Raw genomic sequence first — 12,405 nt, forward strand, 5'->3', positions numbered from 1 at the left:
TTTGAAAATATTTTGACACAAAATGGCAGTGAAACATTTGGGAATACAAAACAATTAAATTTCCGACACCTATTTCATTTGTTTATATTTAGAACGAATATAATCATTCATAAAAAAATATCGTTCGAAATATGATTTGTATAAAAACTTTTTTTTTTAAATGTATTAATACATCAATAGCTTTGCTGTATATTATATATAGTACACAAATATTCCTCGAGCTACGGACCCGGCCATAGCATTTGAGATCACATCTTTATGGCGCAGGTACGTGCTCAAGAAAACACTAGCTTCATAAAAAAATATATCTAGATTATCCGTGTATATTTATATAAAAGTAAACAATTATAAAATCACAAAGTAATTTAGCTAACTAGGTTTATTCAAGGAGGAGTCACTTTACATTGTCTAATGCACTTTTAACACACCGAGTTCGTTCACCAGTACGCGAATGGATCCATCTGGAACAAAGAGAATAACGTCAGCAAATCACATTTAAAGGTTTAACAAAACGCAAATTTAATAGGCTGCATCTGTGTGATGTTTGTGCCTCCAAAAAAAAAAAAACTTTGAACTGTCACATTCGTTAAAATTACATAAAAACTTATTTTAGAATTCATTATTTTAACATATAATCAATCAATTTATTCAGTCAATATAAAAAGTAATTAATGTAACTTCGATACCCAGAATACATTGTTGTACATAAATTGGCAGCATCGTCCTCTGAGTACCAAAATACCACACTGCGATCGCTGTCCCACGTGCCAAGCGTGTGGCGATTATGGTATGTCCCCCCGTAGATATGCCTTACTTTTAAAAAGGCAATATATCACAAGTACAGAAGTTATATTGGTAAATGAAGCCTTAAAAGACAGTTTCAATTTTTTTTTAATTTCGTTGTCGTTTCAGTCTATTGACGCCAACTGCAAGGCATAGATCTCTACCAAAGGTATATACAGGGGGATATAATTTGTGATTAGTGTGGTATTATTATACGAAAAGAACGCTGTTACCTAATCTCTTGTAACTTGTTTGTAAATTAGGCACAAATATTATCAATTTTAAAATTAATAGTAAATAAGCACTAAAGTTGAGAAAGAAATTAAATTAAATTTTAAATAAAAATATTTCAATAAGTGGAATAAATGATAAAAACTGTGATAAATATATGTAAATAGCAATGTGAAGCAGTATAAAACTGAGATTTAAAGAAAATTGTAAATAAAGATACGTATAATGTAGTGGTGGTAAAGGATGTATGGCGAAAAGAACTGAAGAGATAGACTGAGAGAATTGTGGAATGAAAGAAGTAGAAAGATATTAAAAAACAGCGTGAAAAAATCCTGTACTTTCCAAAGGCACCCATAAAAAACTTGTAAGTAGATGCAATGATATATAATTAATGCATAAAGTTTAAATTATATAACATTATGCTGAATGTACCCGACACATTCAAATATTTTTTTTTTTAATTTCCTTCTCATTTAAAAACCTCAATTAACTGATTGCGGATTTAGAGTACATAACAATGTCTAAAGCAGTGATTCCCAAAGTGGTCTATATCGACCCCTAGGGGTCTATGACAACCTGCAAGGGGTCTACGTCAGCGAAAAAAAATTTGGGGGTCCATGAAATGAAAATGGGGGTCCACGATAGTAGATCTCAACACATACATAGATAGTACCTATTTACTTACATCATACTATCTTATAATATCAAAACATTTAGTGTTACATATATTTTACATAACAGATACAAAATTTTATTTTGAGTAGTTTTAATTTAAATTTAATTAATAAATGTATAAATTAACATGTGTTTTTTCTTTAAGTTTTTAACACTAAACTTCACTACAGTTAGAAATTTACAGGAAATCAATATCAGGTAAGTAGGGGGTCTACCCAACACGGAATAACATGGCAAGGGGTCTACAACACAAAAAAGTTTGGGGAACGCTGGTCTAAAGTCTCAATATAACAGGTCGATCGCCGGACGTATTGAGAATCAATTTCACAAGAGTGTCCGACTAAACTCTACCAGTTACGTGATGTGTTACAAAATCGCGACGAGGGAAATGGTGTTTTGATATTTACTCTGTTCAAGGCCGTATCATCGTTGCATTTAATTTATAACTAAACTGGTTTTCACTTTGTATATATTAATTCAGTTACAACATATCTAAATATTTTTTTATATTTAATATCAGTATCGTAGAGTTCTTTGATAGGCCTAATATGACCAATATATATGTGTATTGTATGTATGTATTTATAACATCTACATATACATGTTTATTATGATTTATATCTTACATATATACATTGAATAAATAAATATTACATTATCTGTCACAACTTCCTGTAATTTCCTTTCAAAATATAGTTATATGTTTAATGTTATTTTTTGATAAATAAGTATACACAATATTAACAATGCTAGCATATATTACAGTTATTTATATGCATATATAATGGTTTCAAATAACACTTTTTATTTCAAAACTTTTAAATGCGTAATTTGCGTAAGGCGCCTTCCTCAAAGATCTCTACGATGACCGATCCTGTGGGTTTTTTGTTTCTGAAGATGTTAATGCTGTTAGCCATAAGACTTTTACAGCTTCATCAGTACTGAGTTCAAGGAACAGAAGGATCCGTGAACTAGATCCTGACAAGGGTCCTACTCGCACCGCGTCCACTTCAGAGGGGTAATCCTTCGAGCAACGTCGTTAATCTTGGTTCTTCTGCGATCTTCTTATTTATGACTAGATCACGCATTCAAACTCCGAGAACAACCCCTCGCCAACCCTTTTGCGAAGCGTGGCCATTATGGTATATCTTCGATAGATATCTTTAATCTATGCCTTGCATTGTATGTATTATCATATATATTTATATATATATATATATATAAATATATATATATATAAAACGGAGTAACTTTAACAAATTTATCATCACTACTATTATAATTTTTGATCAAATTTTGTCAATATAACCCCCCATTTAATCCCGATAACCAAGAGCGGTGATCAAGGTGATTTTAGGGGAGGGGGGGCAAGTCCTTTCAGTCAGGCTATCACCTGACCTAATGTTTCAAAGGTCCCAATTCTCGGGGTAAACCCAGTCTGGCCGAGCTGATCTAAGTTGGCGTCATGTTCAATACAATCAAATGTTTAATTGTTGGTGTTATTTTTTTTTTTTTTAGGTTAGGTTATGTGTGGTCTGTTTTCTTTTCGGACAGTATTTTTATGTGATTTATATTTGAATGTATTATTATAAAATATGATGTCGACCGAAAAGAAATATCAAGTCGAAGCGAGAGTGGCTGTCCGGCTAAGTGTGTCAGTACAGTTAAGAGAAGTTACGTCACAACCACGGAAGCCGACCGACTTTCACAGACCAGGTTGCGTAAGACCAAAATCGTATTACATAACAGCCCCACAAACCTAATGTCCCACTGAAGTTGTTACGTCACTGAGTATATTTTTTTTAATAATTTTCGGCGGGTAAACTTTTCGAATGTTGGTAGAAAGTGGAACGTGTGAAATGGCAACACTGGAACGTTTAATTAGGCCGCGTTCACACGGTGCGTTCGATTGCGATTTTATAACATTATGTGGCAATCGACGAATGTTTTTTTTTTTCGAAAGAATTTTTTTTATAACCGGATGGATATATCCGGCTGAAAGCGCCTTGATTTTGTAACTTATTACATTTTTATGGCACCCGATTTTAAGAGCTTGATCACCCCTATCTAGGCAGGGAAAAGATCTATTTATTGTATTACATAATTTTTTCTGATTCGTATTTTTATTTTTCTTTCTCTCTTTATATTCTTCACGATTTCATTCATTCTCTTGACTTATAGGTCTTCTTATATACACCACCACCCTTTCCTCTCTTCTAACTTATATATATATACTTATATATATATACATCTGTGTGTATATATATATATATATTTATATCACAGTACAGTTTATACTTTTATCTTTGATATTTTCCTCTTTTTATCTCAACGTCACCTATATATGCTATTTTTTTTCATTTTATATGGTTCCGTTTTATGACCCTTTCATGTTATCTCAATCATTAGTGGACAGAGTCCTTATTTACATCGTAATGTCTTTCATTCCTCCCACTAATTTCTCTTTCTTACTACCTGCATTGCACTATATATAACTATTGTTTATAATTTACATTATTCCTGTTATTTTATTATATATAATTATAATTAGATTATTACATAATTTTCGGAATCAAATTAGATCACCATGACTGACACTAGATACTTAGAAAATACCTAAGTTATACTTAGAATACACAGGATGATGATATATAGGTATAAAAGCAAAGAAAATTAATGTATAGCTCATATGCTAATAATATATACCCGTGAACGGCGAACAAGCGATTCGATTCTCAAAGAAATCATAAAAGAAAAGTTATTATCAACTTTGCAAATATCAATCCTCAAGTGGAAGGACCTGGAAAGCCTCCACGGAGATGGACAATCATCACCAAAACTTCCAAATTATTTATTTATATATTTTTAACATTCACGCCAACAGATTTTTTGTTATATAGTACAAAATTAATATACTCTATTTATTGTGTGTTTTATGTATATGTATGTTTCGTATATATTTACACGTTAACTACCCTTTATATATCCCTCTAATGTTTCCATAGTATGTTTGACTGAAATTTCATTGTGTGATAAGACCGCCCATTGTACTTTTTTCTTTACTTTTATTCAAGTACATATATATATATATATATATATATATATATATATATATATATATATATATATATATCATAGACATTATACATTCGTTTGAAATTATTGAAAAAATATCCGAATTGTTCGAGCAATTTTTTCATATTTACGCAAAACTTTCTGCAATTTTATTTACATATACATGTTCATATTGTTCGTGATATAGTTATATGAAGATATAGTTCATAATGTAAGCGTCAGTCAAATACGATATGACGACGGAACAGTCAAAATTAACTTCAATAGACGTCACGCACACAGACGAATTGATGCACACGCAGGAACCATCACAAGTCGAACGGGATGGTTGTAGTAAAAAAATCACAGGGAGGTCATTGCACTTTGGGCACCCGAAATGCATGGCATTGCACTCATGTGCGTCGGCCTAGAACTTTTATGATAACGAACGCATCTCGTTGGACATATTCTATATTATTAATCTTTATTGTATCCGTATATACTATATATACTCCGTGTACATATTACACTACTAATTTAAAAGTTCATCACACCTAAATTATTTTAAAAAATACATTGTAAAGTAATTTATAGTTATAACACTATTTGGAAATCCATTCCTTTAAATTCTGTAATAAAATTTGTAAATGTTCAAAAAAAAAAATTTCGTCTTAATTTTGAACGCATCCGTTCGGCGGAATTTTGAAATTGGAATGGCGTTTCTTTCAGCTACTCCACAGCTATATCACCTTGCGAATCATAGTGAAGTCAAAAATATTAAATAAAAAAAAGTTGTCGATCAATAAGAGTTCTATTTAAAGTTCCAATGTTAAATGAATTAATTTTATTTTTATCCGTTAAATTTTACATTTCTTTTCTATCGGAATGTCACTGGCCAGTAACTTCTATAAGTCTACGTGGACAGACGTAAACAAAAACTAATTTTAATATATAGTAATCTGAATTATGAAAATTACTTTTTTTAATATATTATTATTGTGTTATTTATTATGATGCTACATTAATTGACTGCAAATGATCTATACATTTACCATATAAAATGTATATTTGAATTAGTATGCTATATAAGGTCAAAATATATCAGGTGGGGTCAAACTGCGGTCCGCGATAGATGCGACTTTTAAGAATTATTATTGACCAGCGATGTTATTGTTACAAAAAAATTATATCGTTCCGTATGTGTTTTAAAACATATTTAAAATTGCTATACCATTTAATTATAACATATATTTTGTACTTTAAAAAATTGAAGACGTGTGTATTTGAGACGCGAAAATTTAAAATTTTGAAAAATGAATCAAATTATATAGATGCTTGGCTACACTTGATATATGTTAAATAAGTTATAATAATATAAATGTATTTAGGTAGCTTTCTAGCCTACATGTGTGATGAAACTACGCATAAATTCAAGCATATTATAAAATCACATTTATTTATTTCTCAATTACTCAATAAATAAAGCGACTTCCGGATACACGATCCTTAACTTCTGATAGTACAATCTATAGACACAGATTAAACATAAAAATAATCAATTCAACAACACTTAAATTTAAATTCATTATCTGTTTTGTGTAATAAAAAAAATAGTTATCTGTGCCATGTTACACAGAATATATATGAATGTAATTTGACAGTTGTAATAAAAATAAATTAAATTAATTTCATTCAGTAACAACGCGTAATTTATGTTTAAAATATTCATCGCTGCTGCGATATAACTATCACCTGTCAATGTCATTATTAAAGATGGATGACATTTACGTGTATATACTAACCTATTGAGTTTGTTTTCACTTGTAACAACCATTTCTTGATTTAAAATGCTATTATTAATTGTATAGTGTTATTTTTGTGTTTATCTGTGAACAAGTTTTTTTATTTGTGACACCTGTCAACATTTTAATTTTCTATTTATTATCTGTTACTCCTACTTTGATTTGCAATTTTCTATTATCAGTTTTTATCTCTGTTCTGTTGACATATATTGTGTTGGTTCCTCATCACCAACAAACTCGCAAAGATTTGGAAAGACCGCAGAATATCCGGTAACACAAGGAACGGAGCTATTAAAGCCCAGGAGATGTGGTGGTGGAAACGGATGTACAGAATCCCCTGGAAGCACCGAACTAATGTTTCGATCCTCAAAGAACTTAACATAAAAGTGAGGTTATCATCGACTGTGGAAGAACAAAGCCTACTTAAGTTAGAGGTATTCTAATGTAAACAATCTGGTAACTAAAATATGTACATGCACATACGTATATTGTTTATAACAATTATTATTGTATTTATTTATTAATTACTAAAACTCTTAGATTTTATTTATCGTCAAGTTCGTCAATGCTACTAATATATAGTGTATATATTAATATTTGCGGTACTGTTAGGTGATATAAATTTATTTTTATATATTACTTTGCAGCCAGTATCGTTATATGTTTGCTTTTAACTGTTATATATATCTTATTCTTTTCAGCTGATGAACGCCTTCTGCAAGGCATATGTCTCCCCCAAAAATCGGTTTACCGCGACTTTTTCTATGTCAACTTTCCACATAGTATATATATGCATATTTATAATATTTCGATCTATAATAAGATATATTTAGACCGACTAAAGTATTATTGGTTTTTTCCTTATTTTTACAATTACAATACCGATAAAAGCACTGAGAAAGAACACAGATTAAAAATACTTAAACATGACGTGACTGGTTAGTGAAGCTACGCATTGGTACAAGTGTACTCATGACGTAACAGAGTCCTAAATGTGGGCCAAATTAAAAAAAAACAGCCACACCCACATACGTCTTACGCACACACGCGCGTGGTGAAAGTGCGTCCATGTGTAACGGCCGACCGTTGTTTGTCATTCCACATCCGCCCGCGGTAAGGGACGGACGTGTCCAGTTTTCGCTCTTATTAAAATCTTGAATTAAATTAATTCTTATTACATAATGTAATCTATATGATATAATTAATTGTAAACATTTCTGAACAACTTTAATTGATATTACACAATTAAGAAATAAAATTACAAGTAATTCTTATTAAGATATTTTAACTTGGGTAAACAGAATTTTAACTCGAGATGCCTTAGATTCAGCAACGTAAAAGGTTGTCGGCTCAATCCGTTTACACAAATGTAACCATAGCTGAGGTTTATAAAAGAACTCTTTTTTTAGACTCCTGTTATCGCAATCTGATTCACCCCTATCTTCTGAGGAACAGAGTTTTTATTTTTCAATTCGATTTTAATTTCTTTACTCTCCTTTTTCCGTGTAAATATTACCCTATTTTTTCACGATATCTCACATGCTTCTGGATTACTAGTTTTCTACTTTTATTGCTTCTTTTTCGCTCCTAAAATATAATAAGTTTCCTTTTACATTCTCTAGGCAATCCCTTTTGTTTATTAGTTTCAAACAGGTTTGGCTAAGCGCTTCCAATGTTCTATCTCCTCACTGGAAAACAGAAATACTCTTTCGAGTATCTCCGAGTCAATTAACTCCTCGCAAGTGACCTTCTTATCTCATGAATAGACCAAACGTCGTAGGAAGACACTGGACGCTTCTTTTAACCAGTTTTATGTCCAGCGGTGGACGTTCCATGATTGAAATGATAATGACAGTAGTGAAATAAATAATTTAATTGCCCAAACCGAAATTCCTAGGGGAACCCCCGCGTTAATTGCCGCGAAGAGATCTATACTAAGCGCATTTATTACTAAGCTACCACAGGGATAAGACCTTTATCGAGTGATCCAGGCAATAAATAAACAATATAAAGGATCGCAGTTTTCGGGGGCTTCCCCGAGTTTTAATTCCGTGTGCACCTCAAACCTAATGTCTCTAAATGCCAAAGGGCTTCCAGCATTTATCAGTGATAAATCTGTAGTGCGCTATGATATATATATATATGAACACTGACTCATACATTCAGATATACAATTGACAAGATTACTTATCCTCGGAGTACATTGAATCAGAAGTTTGTACGGAGATAAATACAGAGTATAAAACACACAGATAATCGAACATTCTGTAGATGACTAATGTGTTATCTTTGGGAATTTTTTTTTATTTACGTATGAAGCTTGTACGTTACAACTAACACCGAAATATATGTGACATAGTTCTGAAGAGGAAATAAAACTTCTGATTTAATGATGGACCTGAGATTCGATACTTCCAGGTATCCTTGGAAACTTGATCCAGGTGATAGACCAAATCGATGCTTCCTCAAAGGAGATTGACACACAGAAACTATACCTATACCGTCCGAAGCAATTTTAAAAATAAATACAAAGCGCAAGGCGAAAGATGATGATTTCCAATGACAATTTAGTGACAGAAGAATTCAATAAGAATCAGTTTGGATAAAAATTATAATTGGATTGATATTAGCTATTACAGCACCATTTAAAGCTACGAAAAAATCAAAGTGGACTTGATTAGAGAAATGCCTGTACAACACAAACTAAGGCCAGGTTTTTTAATCACTTTCACAATATCAATAAGTAGAACAATTGATTTATAAGTTTTATTATGACTTAAACATCCTTCGTTTTTTAGAGTTTCGAGAAGAAGTAGCAGAAGAAACGCAACAAAGGTTCTATCTATAATAGGATAAAGCCTGCCGAGTTGATTACTATAACCGAAATATGTCACAAGATATTTAAATTTATTTGACTATTTTAAAACATCGAGTGGCGACCACGAGCAGGTAGATGCAGCGTGGGTAGATATCCCACTAGTGGGACCGACGACATAATTAAAGTCGCAGTGATATATCTCTATCGAATCTTTGGCGCTGTAGGGAAAATTTTCAAATAAACTCTCTTGGTATCTAGTCGTGTAAGCTATGTTTCCTATTACTTGCGATCACTTTTCTCTTTAATATTATTTCAATCATTTTTATATTTCATATTCTCTAATTATTGTATTGTATAAAGTAAATTTTTAATGTTGTATCACTTATCAAGAAACACATAACAGTACCATTTCATACGGTAACTTGTAATGTGATTTTAAATCACTTGTACTGCTGGTGTACCTAGGTAGATATATACGATCATTCTTCTCTGATAGATATAGATGGTGAATGACTTGACGCAGTAAGAAGAACTAAACCTCTGACGAATTTAACCATTACTAGGTAAATAGTAAATATTTTAATAATCAAGATAGTAAAACTGCACTTTGATACCTACACAATTGCGCTATTGTATATAATCTGAAAGTCAAAGGTAGACAGAATTCTATAAATATAAATGAAGGGCTGACGATTTGATGTGGTGTGTAGGCTGGTATAATTTAAAAGCTCCCAAGCATTATTCATCTAATAAATATGTTAATTGCTGAGTCAGTGACAATACTATATCTAATGTATAAGTATAAAACTGTAATCGAAAAGTAATGTGAAATTGTCATTTACAACTCCCGGACATTAGGAAAGCAGGTAATTTTTTTAAAGTTTAATGGAATCAGGCGTTACCTCGCGGAAGTCCATCCTAAGCAAGAAGATGCCCCGTGGAACACGTGTTGAGTAATTTGGTGGTGACGGTTGTGTGATTCGCATTGTTTGCCGCATACGCATTTATCAGCGGACTGGCGGGCGGTGCATTTCATTGCACGACTACCACTGCATGTGCGGAAGTGGCTAAATATTGGTCCTTTTCTTGTTTTTTAAGGTTATTAGGACTATCTATAACATATGCCAAAAGTCTTTTTGCCTCAATCTCGATCCCACTTTGACTCACCTATGGTCCACGCTGCAATCCCAAGCTGCATACACAACATCAACACTACACAGCTCTACTCGGGTAGAGCGGTTTACTACGTGCGAAAGACTTCGTGCAATTGGAACGCATGTACAGCTTTTGTTTTACTTTTAAGTTCACGGACCTTTCCGCTCCGTGAAGCTGTAAAAGCCTTCAGGCTAACAGCATCAACAACAACCATGAATAAGTTGATGTCATTGTAGAAAAAATCTATAAGATTCTTTCAAATTTGTCTCTAGTAACATTGTTCTTTTAAAGTTAAAAATGTTTAAATTGATTCCAATTAAAGAAAAAAGCTAGTATGTGTGTCTTATGATATGTTCCTTTTTAGATTTTTAAGGACCTGCTTATTTATTCTAAACGTAAAGACAGAGTAAGACAGTTTTGTTTCTCGGTAATGATATACATCATTATAGAGAAACAAAATTCGATCCTAGGTTCTATAAAAATTAGTCGATCTGACATTGTTCTTTTGATATAAACAAATGCAGTATCATCATTTATTCCTATATCCCCAAGATGGGGCAGAGGGCGTCCACAGTACGTCGCCATCCCGAGCGGTCTTGAGCCTCGCGCTTTACTTCGCTCCACGTCATTCCAACTGCCTTCACTTCTGCAGTGATCGTCCGCCGCCAGGTTTGCTTTAGGCGGCCACGTCCTTGAGGATTCCATTCTAAGGCTTGCCTCGGTATGTGATCTGGGTCCCTTCGGAGCGTGTGGCCTATCCAGTTCCACTTGACGTTTAATCTGCTGGTCGATCGGAATCTCACCGCAGCGTTTCCAGAGATCTACGTTGGAGACTTTCTCAGGCCAGTATATACCGAGAATACGTCGAAGACAGTTGTTAACGAAGAAGCTGACGCGATATATCTTTTGTGACCTTCCAAGTCTCGCATCCATATATAAACACGGTTTTCACATTGGACGGGAATATTTTGTACAGTATACCTCATGTAAATTGTAGTACAAGATACACAGATAGTTATTCTCAAAAGCATAGTGAAGAATATCTTAGCACAGATAAAATTTGTCTCGATACCTTACAAACATATCTGATACATTTGTACGTATACCCGGGGCATTGATAACGGAATTGTGTCAGTTGAGTCGATGGGTGCCCTAAATATACTGATAATATTTATAGAAATATTTACATGGTTTTTTTTTCTATCATTATATATTTACTGTGTCTGTCAATTCGTATTCGACCTCTTTGCTATAGATTTTAAAAAAAAAGTTCATATAACCAAAACGAATATACAGACTATCACTACAATTTTTACTAAACTAACAAATCTGAGAGATTTTGATAATTTCTCGAATAATTCGTACAATTTGTCCTTAAAAGTACGACGAATAAAATTAAAAATATATATAATAAAGATACAATACAAGTAGTAAACTAAAATTCCTGTCAGTCGAATATTTCTCTCCCCTTTTTATTGTATAAAATAGAAAAATCGATTTTCCTAAAGTATTTAAAATAGGATCGAATTTAATATCGATTGAGTTACTAAAAATTAAAATGACAAATTTAAAACATGTTTCATTTTTAATTAGTATCTGTCTCATTAGAATTTGTGCAGCAATTATTACGCGTTTCAATAGAATAAATAAATAAAGTAATATATTTTAAGATAATTCCCACTTTTTTAATACGAAATAATAAATTACGTAATGATAATACTAGAAGAAATCATTTTCCAAATTAATATATTTTAATAAATAATATTCATTATCTGTTCTTGCAGACTATACTGTCAGAAATGCAAACAAATAAAAATAAAAAAAAACTCCTGTCACATTGCAATAGAAAAAAGAAATTAATGTAACATATTTCAGAGTGATCACTTT

General features: G+C 32.2%; 1 protein-coding gene across 1 annotated transcript in view; it reads right to left on the minus strand.

The window, feature by feature from the left end:
- Nucleotides 1-439: 439 nt before the first annotated feature.
- slbo (slow border cells) overlaps nucleotides 440-12,405 on the minus strand; it is a 30,159-nt gene continuing 18,193 nt past the window's right edge. Inside the window, exon 2 of the mRNA XM_068769081.1 lies at nucleotides 440-461. The gene's annotated coding sequence lies outside the window, so the exon portion shown is untranslated. The remainder of the gene's footprint in view (nucleotides 462-12,405) is intronic.

Source organism: Battus philenor, unplaced genomic scaffold, assembly GCF_028537555.1.
Source record: "Battus philenor isolate CCGP_79_NKW_IND1 unplaced genomic scaffold, ilBatPhil1.0.hap1 SCAF_27, whole genome shotgun sequence".
NCBI lineage: Eukaryota > Metazoa > Arthropoda > Insecta > Lepidoptera > Papilionidae > Battus > Battus philenor.